Source organism: Eurytemora carolleeae, unplaced genomic scaffold (assembly GCF_000591075.1).
Source record: "Eurytemora carolleeae unplaced genomic scaffold, Eaff_2.0 scaffold526, whole genome shotgun sequence".
Lineage (NCBI taxonomy): Eukaryota > Metazoa > Arthropoda > Copepoda > Calanoida > Temoridae > Eurytemora > Eurytemora carolleeae.
The window spans coordinates 211,196-224,088 of record NW_019396417.1 but is presented as its reverse complement, the minus strand read 5'-3'; the positions used below and the strand labels follow the sequence as shown (position 1 = coordinate 224,088).

General features: G+C 34.6%; 1 long non-coding RNA gene across 1 annotated transcript; it reads right to left on the bottom strand.

Moving 5' to 3' along the window:
- Positions 1-2,202: 2,202 nt before the first annotated feature.
- LOC111702917 (uncharacterized) lies at positions 2,203-2,577 on the bottom strand. The gene is made up of 2 exons (XR_002765525.1): positions 2,399-2,577; positions 2,203-2,318 (listed from the first exon to the last, which is right to left on the bottom strand). It is a non-coding gene; the product is annotated as an uncharacterized LOC111702917 (long non-coding RNA).
- Between the last annotated feature and the right edge of the window lie 10,316 nt (positions 2,578-12,893).

Sequence of the window (12,893 nt, the reverse complement as noted above, 5' to 3'; positions counted from 1 at the left end):
TCTTTGGTTCTATTTCTTCCCTTTGTATTGTATAGGATAGTGTCATCCTGTACTTGCCGTGCGTTACTTGGGTACAAGGGGTCGGATCGGTTCAAATTTGAATTGACCCTAGTCCACGGTGAGCTTGAAACTTTTTTTTTATTCTAACAATTTTCTCCATCGCTTCTGTAAAAAGAAATCCACAAGTAGGTTTTTTGTTTGACGATCGTTTTTTAAAAAACGTTTGTTTTTCGTTTTTTAAGTTTTTTAAAGACAACATCATTTTTAATAACGACCGTTTTTGAATACGACCCATCTTTATCGACCCTTAACGACGACCCTTCATCAAAAAATACGATCTTTTTTAAAAAAACATAGTTTTCAAAAATGATTACTTTATGTTAAAAAAACGATAGTTTTTTTTTCAAAAAGATCGTTTTCAAAATCGATCATTTTTTTCCAAAAACGAAATGATAGTTTTTAGAACAAAATAAAAACGAAACGAAAAACGATAGTTTTTTCGATCGTTTTAAAAAACGATTAAAAGCCCGACCACAAGTCACTTTTCTCGAGTAACACAATTGATAATAACCAATGAGTCACAGATAAATTATGGATATCTCATTCATTCTTGATTAGACAAGCTTATAATGGTACAATTGTGAATAGTCCCATGAGCATGAAACATTGAAATTTTCTGTTTTTTTTATAACAATTCATCAAATACGGATTTAATTGCCTAAATGTCGTTTTCATATTCTACAATTGCTTAATTATTTTCCAGAATACTAAAAATGTTAATTAAATGTAATTGATCTAATTCAATTAAAGAATGGAAGGAGAAAGTGAGGTTTTTAACGTTAAGGTAAGTAATATTAAAAACATTAAACATTTAAACATTAAAGTTCTCAGTGAACTGCTCTCTTTGTTTACTTGTAAACTTGTAATTTGAAGAATGGTTGTTATGGATCAAAGCATTATAAATAAAAAGTCGTCTTTATTGTACTGGTATAATGGCCGACCGCTGTCCATTAGAATGAGTTCAGCTAATTCTATGGGATTGACATGGTTTCCTCTATTTCAAGAAGTTCCAGATTTGACCATGAATATAAATCGGATAGAAATCTTTTAGCATGTATAAGAACAAGAAAGGTAATTGGTTTTAAGGGAGAGACCGCCTAGGCATGATACAGTTTACCCCAGAGACTCTGAGAAATCGGAAGAACTTATAAAATGTCGTCTTGGAAATGTTTTCAATGGGTTTTATATTTTTATCGGTAAATCTCAGAAATTGCAAAAATAAATAAATAGCCATAAATATGCGGGAAGTTTTTAAACACCTGCAGCATTCCATTATCATAAAGGAAGGAATACGACATTTTATAAATTTCCTCCGGTGTCTCTTTATATTTGAACTTAACTGTAGTTGAGCTGAAAGTGCAGTATTGTAGAGACAATCTTTAGGATTCATTTGATACCAATGAGACATTTTTAAAGTGTAAAATTTTGGAAAGAGAGTGCAAAGTCGTTTGTACCATTTCATCTGTTGTTTCAGTCCGGAGAAGAAACGTTTATTACAATTTTGAAATAACATGGACAAAACAATTTCGGTTAGGAATTGAAAAAATAATATTTTTAGTTAAATTTGTACGATCTCTGCAAGGGGAAGGCTGGATATGAATATAGCCAGGTAACGAATAAAAAATAGAAAAAAAACAAAGAAAAAAACGAAAAAACCCTACTAGGAGAAAAATGCTCCATGAATAGATAGTAGATAGAGTAGATAATAGATAGAATAGATAATAGATAGAATAGATATTAGATAATACATAATAGATAATAGATAATTGATAATTGATAATAGATACTTTTTGCAAGCTAATAGATAGAATAGANGTTTGTTTATGTTTTGACTGCATACGGTTGTACTTAGTAAAACAAGAAAATTGCAGTATAAAAACAGAGTAAACTTGTCCGTCTGTCTTCACTGTTCATCTTGCGGAGACATTATAAACACAATTTCTACAGTCTTCTACCCTTTTCATAAAATAAACTCTAGCAGACACAGGGGGCGGAAACGTCATGTGTGTGTGTCTGTACCAAAAGACTGATATAGTTGTACTGTCGGTGCATACAATACATGACTCTTATAGGTAAGAGCGGTATAAGTTATAAGTGTACAATAATTAAACTGCTCGTTATTCAAGCTTAATTATTATTGACTGTATTGATTTCCCTTGGAATGACCGGTTTCAAACTACTCTCCATATATAAACTGTGTTTTCTTTAATTCTTTATTCAGATGATGTTAAACTTGGTAGAAGAGTTTGGATGTTTAACTGAAATAGATTGAAGTATTATAGCAACAATATAACATTGATAAGAACAATTTTTATAATGATTTCATATAATTACTTACACGAATGTCATCTATTAAGAAAGAAATCAAAGTAAGTTTACATCAGCGTCCATGGTTGGTTTAGGCCTTACTGAAGCTATACTCAGGATCCAGGCATACATACGTGCGTGCGCGCAGCAATTGTACATATTATATATAGTAAAATGGGAATAGATCAAATGCCTAATTTCAAAACATTGACAACAAATTGTTCTGCAATTTCTCTGACTGTAATCATGTTGTGTGTGTGTACCAAAAGTGTGTGCAATGTGTGAAAAGGAACTCGTCTGCAATTGCATTGCGACTGGCTTTCTCATGCAAGATAGGGAAGGCAAACTCCCCCGCACAGCTTCTGAACCTCGTTTTACTTATTTGCGGCAGTGCAATTCCCCAGATGGCTTCCGAACCTCCACTAAACAGTCTTCCGTGAAGGATCTTCCATTTGTGATCTTCAATTTTTACTGAAAACAGACAAATTTGATTATGTAAGTAGTCTATCTATGATATCCTTAACATTTGCATAATATTTTTTTACAATCAAGTTCAGGGAGAAAATAGCTTTGCTTAATAGATTGTTTTTTATCAACAAATCTTCGAATGGCTGGCGCTTTTTATGTTTTCTTTCTATAGTTATTGAGATATTTTAAGAAAACAAAACTCTGTTATAAGTTGTGACCCAATGATTTTTTTTGCAAGTGCTACAGATTCCAATTTTCTTTCATTTGAGCATCTCTGAAATTGCTTTTTCTTAGTGTTTAATGCATTATTTTGGAGGTAAATTAACTTAATATAAATAATACATTTTCGTCTGCAAAACGAATTACTATAAGTTTACGAGGCAAATTCAACTCTGAAGTTCCTGCGCATTAGTTCATATTAATATTTCAAATATGGAATTAAAAATCATCAAGTTCCGAATGCAGGGGATTCAGCGCAAAGCCACAAATCAAAACGAAACACAATTTCAAACAAAATCTAAAAGTTTAAGTTTTTCCAGCCCAAACTTAGATTGTAAAAAAAAAAATATTTTGCAAATGTTAGAGATACTAATAATAATAATCATATTTTTCCCATTTTAAGCTATAAATTGGGAGGATCCTATAGCACCCAAGCAGCTTATGGGAATAAACTGGACACCATTATTTGAAGAATCCTGATAAAATTGGAACATATCTTCAGCCATTAAAATAAAAATATAATAGAAAAGTTGTCTTGGGCTAGAGAAAGAGTAACTCGAACCGGACTAAGAGTGCCAACATAATGTAAGGTCGGGTCTGTACCTCCTGTACCTCGCTAGTTCACACGGTGTGAGGGGGGGGGGGTGGATTTCGAGAGTTATAAGTTTGAAATAATATAAATATATAACTGAACAAATAGGATTTATAAATATCTCAAGATTAAGATCATTTGAATATCTTTTCTTTGTGCCGTATTTTTGCAAAAATCATACGCGCGCGCCTTATTATGCAATGCGACGTGAAATCTTGATGTTCTCAAAGCTGCACATCTTCGTAAAGGAATTGAGTTTTTGCCACAACCTCAAATTTTCTAATTTCTATATCTCTGCAACCAGTGGGTATAAACCTTTGATATTTCAAACTTAGGTTATTTGATCTTACAGAATTAATAGTTTGAAATATCTAAGGTCTACGACATTGGGTGGCCAAGATATAGGGATAAGAATATTTGAGTTTGTGGCAAAAAACTCAGTTCCTTTGAATATATAGAAGCAGTTTGCATGCAGCGTATTTGTAAAAAATTTGAGATATACACTTAAATATAAAGTTTTAAAACTTAAATGGCGACCTGGGTCAACTTGGTTGATTTCTATCGATTTTGCATTAAATGCTTATATATGTGTAAAGGCTAATCTATATATATGGCAAAGAAATCTACATTGGTTCTTGCAGGCACGTACACGGGATTTAAGCCAAGGGGGGGGGGAGATTAAATACAAAAAACAAAAACAATTTTCAAGAAGAGCCCCCCCCCTCCCCCTGGTGTCTTTTTCATCCCTTCTAAGTTGCTCTTATTGTATTTAAGATCGCAATGCCCGATTTACAACGATACCCTTGCATGAAACCTTAATCTGATCACAGATGTGGAAGATGTACCATCGATTTTCTTACTCGGAAAGTGTGTATTTCTAATAATTTCTCTATTTCCCCTTTTTGGCAATGCGCACGTCACTTTGGCAGAGAAACTGAACAGTTATAAAGAAACAAAAGCATGAATATCTAAGTCAAACTCAAAACAAAACCTCTCTTAATACACATCTTTAGAAAGTTGGTATAGCATTAGGGGGGAAATTCTTATAAGAATTGGCAGGCAATACCAGAGACACGTTACGACCTCGATCATTGTATTTCCTTATTTTTTGTTTTTATTGTTTTATCTTTATTTAAATATTAATAATTGATAACATTCATTAAAATATAATTTCCATATTTCAGAATGTTTGCCTGCAAGTCAACCAATCATATGCCTCGAATAAACTATTAACTGTATTGTTTAAGGTTTTGGATATATATTAACATACATATCTGTACAGGGTGTCCCAAAAAACATGGGAATTCAGTGACGAATTCGATATCGTCTTTTTAAATAATTCTTTGATTTAGTATAGTGATACCTACTGAGAAAGCTGTAATCTGTAAGAGTTTCGTCTGCTATGTTCATTTTGTTTGTTTAAGTTTTGACTGCATACGGTTGTATTTAGTGAAACAAGAAAATTGCAGTATAAAAACAGAGTAAACTTGTCCGTCTTCACTGTTCATCTTGCGGAGATATAAAGACACATCTTTACAGTCTTTTACCATTTTCATAAAATAAACTCTAGCAGACATAATAATATTATGGGGTTGAAATTAGGTATTACACTGCTAATTCATAATAAAGACCATATCCAATTTGTCACTGAATTTCTATGTTTTTTGGGACACCCTGTATAAGGTTCAGGTTGGTTCTACATCTTAAAGCGTTCACAAAATAATGTAAAATACATTGAAGAATGAAGACTTTAAAACTAAAAATGTTTTATTTTTAAAAAACTTATTTACGATCAATTTTAAGCCATCTTCCAAATACTTAAATGACAATCAAACTTAACAAATCAAAATTTTAATCAATGTGTGCCATTTTGCCAAACGAAACTTTTTTGTAAATTATCTCATTCAAATGAAATTTAAATTTTTAAGCTGTTCAGGCCAATCTTTTAAAGTTCAAAGATATGATTTACATTTCATAAATCAGTAATATTTTTTTAAGACAGTATATTTAAAAGTATTTTTGTCCCATCAACACCAAATATCAAATTCACTGCCTGCTACTTTTTTACACCATAATAAAATAAAAAGGGATGCTCGGACGCCATGATATTTCAAACTTAAATTAGTATTTGATCTACGAAAGGTCTACAACATTGGGTTGCAAAGATCTAGTGATAAGAATATTAGAGTTTGTGGCAAAAACTCAATTGCTTTCAGTGTATCAGAAATAATAAAAAGGTCAAAAGTTAAAAAAAAATATATTTTCAAATAAAAAAGAGTACCCTATAAAGCACATTTTACAACTAACTACGAGTATTTTTCCAAAATTTTCAAAGTAAGTGTCTCAGTAAAATTACGTATTGCAGTAAAGTCTTAAGAGGAAAACTTAACTTAACTTGTAACATATAATTCAAAATAAACATCAGTTGGAATAATACTCCTCTTTGATTACAGTGCAATTGAGTAATTGTTTCTTGGTTAGCAAACGAGAAGCTTATTGAATCACTTTCTATTATAATCTTCAGGTTCTGAAATTAGGCTGTTTGGGGGGTGGGGGGTCAGATGTCAAGCTAAAATATTTAATATTTAATAGTTTAAAAATATTTCAAGTTACTGAAATATGATATCTGATTCAAAATTTGAGGGATTTCAGATGGGTTATTCAAGCTCTTAGGCCCTGACATCCCACTTGAAGGCCCCTCAGTCCCAGTGGGTAGTGCCCAATACTTTGATAAAATCAGGTTCTTTCATTGTGAAAACCATGAAAACAGTGTTCAGCAAGACATGGGAAAAAAACTCCTCAACCAGTAGGACCCCCAAAAACTAGGAGAAGGAGTACCTCAAGGGAGAACAGAGCATCAACCAGAACTAAAGCATCATCTCTGGAAAAGATGCAACAGACAGACAGTATCAAAATGAATAAATCATTATTTGATACACAGGATATCAGTAGAGAGTAGGCCATGAAGTAGAACAGGAAGAAGGTGAGGAAGTAGGCCAGGAAGAAGGGCTGGAAGTAGAGACAGGTTGGAGAGTAGTTTATGGACTGACAATGAAGACAAAAATAAAAAGGGAAAAGAGAGGGGGTTTATGCCATTGAGGAGAAAAAAGTTTTGTTTTCAAAAGTGAAAAATTCAGTAAAGCAGAAAGCAATAGTTTTCAATTTAAATAAAAAAAGCAACAATGATTTTTACACATATCCAATACTATTTAATACATTCATTGATGCAATTTATTTGTAACCAAATTCTCACCCCAGGCAGGAGTATTATGTTCTCCATCCATGTACATGTTCAACAATAATGATATCTTCGTGCATGTCAAAAAGGGTGAGACTTAGCCAAGCTGATCTACCTGGAGATGCGAGGCAGAGAGGGGGCAGAGGACAGATCAGGAGGACCAACAAGAGAGCTGGAACTGGAACACTTCCTCTAATTTTACTTAGTCTAGTGGCAGTTATGGCAGTACCTACAAAGAGTGAAGGGAACTTTAATGCAGTAGGATGTGATTGTTCCAACCCCACAAACATCAAAGGGGCATGCTGTCATCATGACCAATAATTACCTGGAGAAAGACAAAAACTGTAAATATTACAAATTGCAAATAATGAACAGTTGTCTGGTACTCAAAAACAATCTTATCTGCTGAAAGAGAGGAAACATTAGTGATTAATGACAATCATGCAGTGAAGTGGCGAGTACTAAAACATTTCTGATGCACAAACGAGGAAAAGTGAGTCCATTGTAGTACCAGGACAGTTGTACATTATGGAGTTAAAGGTTGGGTTCCAAAAATCTCGAGCTCCTCCATCCAGTGCCAAGGGATGGATGAACTGCTTGATAGATCCATGAAGGGGATCGTCCAGTACACTGAATATACAGTGACAGTTGAGGAAGAAATATTTACCAAGAATCAAGGACACATGGTAGCAAGATCCTCATCAGGGAAGTTGGTTTATAATCCTCATGGTCCAAGTCTGGGATTGTTAAAGCACTCATACATATGCTTGGGATCCACCAAAAACATCCTGCCTCTTCCGTGAAGCAAGAGAACTAGAAAGAATATTCTCCAAATGGCCCTTTGCGGCGGAGGAAGCCCAAATCTAATATGAGCTAAAGGGGTCTCTGATTTTGCCCCTGGGATTCGAAGGACACCAAGTATACATTGAGGATATACTACTGTTTAGGATGGTGGAGAATACAAATGTCAAACTCCACCTTATCTGCCCTGAAGAGCTGAGAAATGCTGCTGAGCTAAGGTCACTAGCATTTTATTCTGAGGTAAAAATAAGAGCTGGGAGAAGGACAGAGGAGTGCACTAGGAGTCCAGATGTCCTGTTAGGGGAATGTGAAAGAACTATCAGAGGATCACCCCCATCATCTGGGCAGGGGAGTCTTTGTCTTCCAATGTGGTGAGGTTGCATACCAATATTCCTGTGAAGAAATGACGGTTAAACTATTGGAGGCGGAGCACTGCTACTCAGACATCCCTATCCATCCAGTAAAGAAATTCAAGTTCCTCTCCATTGTCAACAGGATGTTAAGCACCTCTGCCGCTAAAGAGCCCTGTGTCCTACAGTTTTTGAGAGCTCTACTTGGTAGCAAAATTGGATCAGTATAGGACTGGAGCTAAGGTCAATCCCTTCACCGCAGTCAGAGCCCAGTACGGCTCTGATTCTCACTCATCATGAGAATGAGTTGGGGTTGTATACTGCGACAGAAGAGAGAGAATTCGACCATATTGCTGGACTTTGGTACTACACTGAACAGGTGACTAACAGCATAGTACATGCTGTGTGCAAGAATGCTAAGGGTTGTGATTTAAACCCATTGTCTGGAACTCCTTCTTACTCTCTGACCAAGCTAGAAAGAAGGCACAGGTGTATTGATGCAAGATCAATAGGTTCTAGCTTAAATTAGTTTTTTGGATGGTCTTTGGGGGATCTCAATTCAACAGAAAAGATTATTTTGTAAAATCCTTATTAAGTACAGCGATATTTGATTTCTGAAGTAATTTACATGTATTTAAACCCCAGTTTGTATATTTAACTTTTTTTGTTGTAAATGAGGTTGACTGGAAAGTTAGTACTTCAATATTTGATTGGAACTAACTTGTGTAAAGGAGATGAACTTTTATGTTGCTCTCTGCAAGGGAACAAAGTGGGGTAATTACACTTTCCCCCTCCTTGAGAGAGAACAATTAGTGGTCCTATTGGTCAGCATTTGATTAATGGAACTCATTAACTGGATGGCATCCGTGGGAAACCATCCTTGAATTTCGTCATGTTATGATATTCTTTTCGATTATCGCAACGTGGTGAAATTCCCCCCAGTATATAAGGAAGCCAGATTCCTGGTTTCTTTAGTCTAGTAATTACTTCCATACTGGGGAAACATCTCCTCCAGTCGGTCTTCATATCATGGGTAAGCTCTTTCACATATATTAGGTCACCTTATAATCTGTTGTAATGTAATTTAAATTCATAAGTACTATATTTTGAACCACAGTGTGATTTGGACTTGTATTTAAAATTGATTTGACTAATATGGACTTAGTAAATAAATGATTGATTGATTTCTATCTTCTTAACTTAGAAAGAATACTTAGAATAATTCTTAAAATGTCTCCATGTAAATTACTAAAGTTATACTTAGAAAATAATCAACTCCAATAAAAGGACTTAAATATTGGAGAAAATAGTTAATATAACCATAAGGTATCATGACTTAGAAACAATAGTTCAGAACAATTTATATGACGGTCTTGAACTTAGAAATTTTAGTAAACCATAATTCAAATTCAAATATTCATGAATATTTCCTTCCTCAAGAAATCTAATCCTCTGAACTTTGTCTCCATCATATAGAACAAGGTCCGCTCCATTTCCATAAATACATGACAGGAATAACTTAACATTGAAACAAGGTTGATTCAGTATCAGCTCCGTTATGAGCTTTCAATGTCCTATCTATTTATAGTCTAAGTCTTGTCAATTGAATTTTCACTGAACCAAGGATTAATTTAAGCCGTAAAAATAATCAACGAATATAGTCCCGCGTGGCAATTAACATCAAGGCGACGTTGATTAAGTATAAATACATAAAATGTCTTAGATTTAATGAAAGAAAAAAAGTTATTTTAAAATTTAGTTTATTTGGTCTAATAGTAGTTATCAGTTTATCCAGTGGAGTTTTCTCTCCTGAGATCCATCCTGAATAGAGAAGAATTAATATTTAGGAATAGTCATTTGGTAGTAAGATGGTAGTAATATGTAGTAACTAACCAACTAGTAAAAGAGTTACTAAACACAGGATTGTGTTACTTTTGCATAACGGCAACTGGCTCTACTGGACCATCTGCCTCGTGAAGAGGGCCCTGTCTGAATGCCGCAAGTCAACTGTCCCTTCAGACAGCAAATTATTAGCCAAGATGCTCAAATCACAGGGCTGATGTTCAAGCAGCCTCCACTGCTTTAAAGAAAGGCGGTTTCCATCATGCCAAGGGCAAGACAGGAATGGAGGATGATGTGGAGCTTGGAGCTCAAATGAAACATGTCTGATGAAGATTCCATCATCAATGACCACAGTAAATGACAAAAAAATTGGGAGTGGATGTGAACCCAACCCATGGGTTAACAACTTGTATATAGGTCCGTACAGTTCATTGCTCCCAAGCAAGAATATGTTCGAAAGCTTAACAAATCAAACCCAAGCCAAGAGTCAAGGGTTACTGAACTCTTAGTATGTTTGCATCCTGATTATCCAACAGACTCAACCCTAAAGAATATTGAGCCCTTCCTTATCTTGTTTATCTCAAGTCGGTACATATAGCCAAAGCAGAGCTAGGGAGGGATCCATGCTGGAGAAAGGAGTGTATCAGGACTCTATGGCCAAGTTAGAATAGAGTTTCATTGCCACAGACCAATCCAGTTCTCATCAAGTACTGAATCAAAATGGTGGAATGGAAATATATTTGCCACAGCTGTGAATGTCTTGTTCTTTAGATAAATCTTAGATGATCCAACACTAACTGTTTGTATTGTTAAAATGAATATATTGCTTGTGCAAAAAATATGTTTTGTTATACCACACAATCTTTGCTTTTTACTACCAGTCATTTTTCAAACCTATAATAATGTTACAGGCACTTCTTTTTAAACCAGGTGGCAGGTTATTCCATATCTTAAGAAGTGCATATGTTGCTTGATTGAAATCAGTCAAATCATTTGTCAACTTAAGGATCTTATACTTAAAGAAAAGAAGATTTGTATGTGAAGCTTTTTTTGCGTTATTAATAATTCTAACTGCATGTGCATGGAGCAAGCTAATTTTTTTCATTTCAGGACTTTTATTTCTCTTCCAGGCTGCAATTCCATATTCTACAAAAGAGCAAAATAAGGAGTTATAAACAAAGAGAATGTAATATAAATAGTATTGTAAAAACAAATTCAAACTATAAGGAAGATGATCCTTGGTGAACCTTGTGTTCTACAATTGACCGCATAATATTCTCAACACAGAAATCCCTTTCCGGTTCATCAATGTGGGATTAGCGTTACTACTCTCCCCTCCCCTCTCCGCCTACGGAGAGGGGTATTGGCAGCTAGTTAGAGTATATCTTTCGGAATGCTAACATCTCTGGCCTGCCTGACTCCTTCATGGAGCTACAGATATCTAACCTTTCACTGAATGCTAAACATCTAAGCCAACAATGTTCCAAAACTTATTGTGAAACCTAAAAGCTGGCGAAGTCCTCATGCTAGCACCAATGATACAAAGCTTGTCATGCCCTGAGCTGACAGAGTCCTTAACCCCAGCACCAATGATAAAACTGCGATCTTCCCCCCTGGGACTGAAGCCTAGATGTAGCTAACCTGCTGTCAAGATATTCTAAAATATGATAAAATTTAAAAGCAACTGCTCATTACAAATAATATTCCGAGAGACGGTTTTCAATTTATTTTACTTTATACAAACATTTATGAGAGAAAAATACTATACGATCGATATGTAAATAAGAGGCAGTATTGGGTTGAAAAATGATCTGATTAGTCTTCCACCTCACATCGAAAGGGTTCGTGGCAAACTAACTCTGATAGCATTTGTTAGACCTGCCATCCCCCCGCCAGGGTTCTATCCCTAGCACCCTGACATGGCGGGTCAATACCCCTGGCACTATGCTACCCTGAGATAAGGGATAGCGTCGCTTCGTCTATTTATAACTTTGGCTTCGCTCGGTCTTAAAATAACTGCAAACTCCGCCTTATTTCAACTGTCATTGATATTTACACTCTAGGTTTATATTTCTATCAGTAGAGGATCATTATAAAAAATGATTGCAACGATCTAAAAACCCCTTGAACTGCTGATCGTAAAAGATCAACAATTATCATAACATCATTACAATATTTCTGAACTGCTTACCACCAACATGAAGCTCCAACTGTTCCCTATAATCTTGATCACCCCTATCCATCAATTGTACCTTTTTATTTTACAACCACTTAAGATAATCCCCCTACAGAAAACTATTTCAAAAATTTTATATTTCAAATAATTCAATAAAGTTATCTAATAACCATTATTTCTTTTATTTAACTGACTTTTATGTCAACAAGTATGCTTAATGTTAATACTTGGAAGTAGATTTCTTACATTTGATAATGCAAACACTGCATTATATGCTTTGTTTTCACAGCTTTAAGATGCTGATTCCAGGTTAGGTTTTCATCAAGAAGTATTCCCAAAAGCTTAAATGATTAATTTTTAAACCAGCACCTATTCTATCCATTTCCTTATTTTCAAGGAAAAGTTTAATTTTTGAGAGCTCAAAATTTGTAAAATCATATAGACTTTTTAAATTTTCCGAAGAATATTGTAATGTTGTGTCATCAGCAAAAAGTATAGTAAACAATTTTGATGCGTTTGAAAGGTTATTTATAAGAATTAAGAATAAAATTGGGCTTAATATTGACCCCTGAGGAACTCCACAAAGTATATCTTCAAGAGAGGAATTTACACCCTTGATTGAAGATATCTACTTTCTTCCCTATATATAATTTTCAAACCACTGATTGGATATTCCTCTAAACCCATAATGATCTAACTTTTTGAGTATACTACTCAAAAAATCAAATTGTCACATTCTGAATTCCCTCCCCCCTGATTTCTTCATGAAAAATGTTAAACCTCTAAAGTCGAGGAGGAAACAAGCCTGTAGTGCAGCAACACACAAATTTTGATTTGTGA